Here is a 5,127-nt window from a genome sequence, read left to right as displayed (position 1 = left end):
CACCATGGTGATATCACTCATGTCAACAATCAAGAGCAAACCAAACTAAATGTCTGTGGTTTGGCTCCACCAAAAAGCTCTGTAATGATGTTCTAATCATTTTCACCTGATATAGTGCATCAGAATCTAATTCTAGGAATTTTAAATAGTGATGAATGTCAGGGTGTCCTAACTTTTTCCTCAGTGGAAATTAGCATCTTAGTTAATTTCTTTTCTTAAATAAGTGAATTTGTTTTTTGTTTTTGCATAGATGATGCAATTACATTGCCTTTATCTACAGATGTAATTTGAAAGAAGATTTAATACTGATATGTTGATATTTCTTAATAAAGAACTAAATATTTAATGGGGTGTCCTAATTTTTTCACATGACTGTATATATGGGAAATGACATGACACCTTATTTTTCAGGCCAGAGTAATTTTCTTCCTTATAAAGTGTTAAAATTAAAAGTACCTAAATAAACCATTTTAGTTATTGACAATGTTGTGCCCATGTAAAGTGTCAAAATATCCTGTGGTGCAACTGTCACAACTACTATTAGAAAAACATTGAAAACACTCAAAATGTTTTTGATCTTTTGCTTTTCATATTTTGTATTATTTTATTAGGCTTTTGTATAAATGAGTAAAAGCAGAAAGCATTTTCATTTTTAATTCCATCAATCCATTCCATAATAAATAAATACATTTTCTCCTTCAAATTTGATTTTAAAAATGACCCTTTTGATTACTGGTTTTATTAGGCATTGTTGCATCTTTTGCATATCCATGTGAAAAAGAAGAAAAATCCTCAAAAAGAAGTGAAAATTCTCTTTTAATTTTAAAATACATCATTTGATTATAAATTTGATTATAACCCTTTACAGGAGAAGTGCTTGTCTCGATTAGGTGGTCATTCTAATGATTGTAGATTTAACTAAATTTGAAAAAAAAAATAGCACATCCAGATATCATCTGGTTGGACCACTAAAGAACATTATTAATGATGGATGTACATCACGTATTGCATTTTTCTGTACATTCATGTCAAATTTAAATCATATATACCTTGCACACACACAGTGGGTATAAAAAGTTAAACCCCTGTTAAAATGCCAGGCTTTTGTGATGTAAAAAATGAGACCATGATAAATCGTTTAAAAACTTTTCCCCCTTTAATGTCACCTATTACCTGTACAATTCAATTAAAAGACAAGCAAATCTGTTCGGGGGAAAAATATAAAAAATGCACAATAAGATGATTGCATAAGTGTGCACACCTGTAAAGAAATATTTCCTTGAAGCATCTTTTGATTTAATTACAGCATTCAGTCTTTTTGGGTGGCAGTCTATCAGCATGCAACATCTTTATATTTACCCACTCTTCCTTGCAAAAGTGCTCCAAATCTGTTACTTTGCAAGAGCATCTCTTGTATACAGCCCTCTTCAGGTCATTTTCATGTGAAAAATCCTAAAACAGTTGATAGAATGAAATTTCATGGTGGGGATTATCAATATATTACATTTCTTGCATTTATTTCATGATTTATAAAGACATGGGAGGGAAAACTGTTGAAAAACATTCAATTAAATTCACAAAATTTTATCCTAATCCATCATGAACTCATATTTATTCACAGGTTGGGCCTCATGGCATAATAGTAACTGTACTATCACAATAGTAACTGTAGTAAAAATGATTAATACAGTAACTTTTCATTCCAATGATTGTGCCAAGAGGTACAGGTTGATTTATTGGGTTCATGAATCATACTGCGACTTAGGATTATTCATGTTATAATGGTATACTTCAAGTGAGAAAATTGAAATTACAGTGATACATTTTATTATGACAAGACAAGCTGGTATAGAAAATGGATGGATGGATATTTGGTGACATATACTGTATCTATATTAGCAAATATATGAGTATTTTGACAGTGTCAGCTTTGAGCTGGTCCCAGGGAACAGGGCTGGGGTACATCCTGGATGGGATGCCAGTCCATCAGAGGGTAAACACTCACACACAACAATTTAGATTGAAACATACCAACTCACATCACTGTATGCCTATGGACTGTAGAAGGAAATCTGCACATATTCAGAGCAGGGATGGGATTCAAACCCCCAGCCATGGAACTGGACTTGTTTTGCAAAATAGTCCCATCCAGAAAACGACCAAGTTTTGAAGTGTGTTGGACATAAAAATAGCATATCCACAGTTCCAAAGTTTCTGAATGCAATGTCAGCATAATAACTGTTCATTGGCAGCTACACACATATGTTTGTCAGTACGTGAGATGGTACATAGTAGCAGCACCACTTGGGCTGGGGCATTTCTTTCCAATAGAAGCAAACCTTAATGGTACAGCATGTAATGACATCCCTGACGATCACGTGTCCTAATATATGGCATCCTTTGGACACTGCCCTTTCCTGTTTCACATGATAATGCCCAAAATCCAGCCCGTGCCCAGTGTACCTGGTGCTTTTATGGTACTTTCTCACATTCTATGCTCATACTCCAGAGACTGACATGATCTCAGAAACCACACTTCTAAACCAGGCTGCATTTAATTAAAGTATTCTGAATAATATTATAACTTCTAAGTCTCATAATCTCTCCCTTTCAAAAATGTGACAAGGTCAATGTCTTAACACTGAGTTCTGAAAGGGTCTTTTTCATTCTTAATGGCAATGTTTCTGTAAATATGAAGAGATGTGGGCTATACTCGTCTGGCTGGCTGAAGAGATGTAGATGTGTACATACTCAGGCTCTTCAGCTCTGTCTACCATAACTCCCTGGATTGCTGTGTGGCAATAAGGGCTGAGTATGCAACTACTAACTTATCAGTTGTGTGTTTGAGTCCAGTCACCTCTGTGTTTGTATTTAGTAGTTTTTTTCCCCCCCCTGAGTGTTTTCTTTGAATTATTTCTTTTAGCTCCTGTGTTTTGTGGGTTACATTCTGTTTTGGTTTTTTTGCTTTGTGCCCTTGGTTTTGTTTTACCTGCCTTTGATATTACCCTAGTTTTGGATTCTGTTTCCTAGTTTCTGAGTTCCTTGATTTTATTATTGCTCGTTTTCTTGTGCCAGTCCTTGTTGCTTGTTCTCACCAGTCCTGTGTTTCCTTGTTAGCCCTCTGTATTTAAGTTCCTGATCCTGCTCTATTCCCTGTGGAGTCATTGACTGTGTTTTTGATACTGTGATGTTGGTTTTTCTGTTTTGCTATGTTTGCTTCCTGGTCTGTATTTTCTCAGTAGATAATTTTTGTTCTGTTAGTTACATCATTCCTCTGTTTAGTTTTGACCCCTCGTGGTCATTTTGTTTTGTACAGTTTTCAGTGTATTCAGTTCCTGCAATAAACCCCCTGTTTTTGTGGAGCTGCAAGTGGATGATGGTGTGTAGTGATGGCGAAACTGAACCTTTCACAATTCTGACGGTGTATCCAGAAGCGTAATACTCCAAGCTTCATGCAAGGCAGAGTTAACACTACCATCTGCTGGTAAAAGTCCTCTAATGTCTGATATTGATGGAGTTATATGCCCACATTAAAATGAAGTGATGCTTTATTGCCATTTACCCAAGTACATAGGAATTCTTAGTTTCTGCAGATTCCATGTTGCTCCCCTTTGACAAATACACACACATACAGTTGAAACCAAGGCTAGGGGTCAGAGTGCAGGGTTAGGCATTTAGCTGACACCCCTGGAGCTTTTCAGGGGGTAAGGGCCGTGTTCAAAGGCCCAATCAGCATGTAACTCTTTATCTGAGGACAGGATTCGAAGAGGCAACCTTTTGTTCACTAACACAGATGCCTAACCCTCTGAGTCTGCTATAAAATGTTTCCCTCTCCTCTAAAATGATATCTACTGCTGTCTGATTAGCTACAGTGCTGTGAATGAAACAGTGGAAATGTCCCTAATGCTCTGCAGCCTGTGCAGTAAAACAATGTCTATAGCCCACAAATGTGATAAAAATGATCAGGGGCATCAGAGGGGCATGGATACACTGGCAGATTCAAGGGACTCAGCACTTTACAGTGGCTCTTGAATACTTCAAATATGTAACATTAGAAGGGGGGCCCAGAATTTCTAGGTATGACCCTGAACATGATGTCACATATTGAAATGGAGACCTACAAGGAATTGGAAAATGTAAGGTATGACTCACTTGTCCACTAATAGAATCCAATTCAGAGGTTCTGAATGTGTGAATTTGCTTTCCATTTATGTCAATGTGCATTAAATCTAACTTCAATTTATTTTAGGATAGGGGTTTTATTGCAGAATGCTTTAGTCATGATCTCCAGTTAATTTAGGGTTGTTACGGGCAGTCCACAGGTTAAGAACATCCAACTTACCAACAAGTTATAAATATGAATGGGCTGTAATAAAGCTTACGAAAAACTTGGATAAAACACAATGGTTCGTAATAATAAATGCATGAACTTAAAGTACATAATTATTATTATTGCTGTTGTATTATTACAATATATTTTTTTTATCTGACTTAGCTACAAATTGTACTCAAAGACAGAGTAGCCATATGGGCGTTTATCGCTGTATAACACAGCTGTTCCACTGTAGCCAGTACAAATGATCTGTCAGGAAGCTAGAGTTACTGTTTACTCATCCAAACCAGGATTGAACCAGGGAGGTGTTCCACGAAGCAGGATTCCTTACTTAGCCGAATAATTTGACAGATTTAAGGTATAGTCTGGGCTAATTGTAAGTGAACAAATATAAAATCCATTTAACCCAGACTGCCTTAAATTCGAGAAGTTATCCAGCTAAGCAAGAAATCCTGGTCCGTGGAAGGTAACACCAGCACCTAATGAAGGATATAGTGTAATGAAAGAAGGTGATTTCACACTGGAGGGTATAGTGTATTGAAAGAAGGTGATTTCACACTGGTGTTGAGCAGGGCAAGTGGCCCTACTTGAATAATTAACATAAGTGCAGTTTGCCTTAGACTCCAGTGAATGACTGGTAATACAGGCAAGTGCTTATTGGAGCAAGAGCTATACAATACTTTACAGTACTTCCTGAAAGAGTTTCCAAGTATTGTCAATGGATGGATAGTACATGTCCTCTTATCACAGTTAAATTATTGTACAGTAGATCATAAAAAGCGATAGACAATTCC

This window comes from Paramormyrops kingsleyae, chromosome 10 (assembly GCF_048594095.1).
Source record: "Paramormyrops kingsleyae isolate MSU_618 chromosome 10, PKINGS_0.4, whole genome shotgun sequence".
NCBI lineage: Eukaryota > Metazoa > Chordata > Actinopteri > Osteoglossiformes > Mormyridae > Paramormyrops > Paramormyrops kingsleyae.
Note: the sequence above shows the minus strand (reverse complement) of the source record.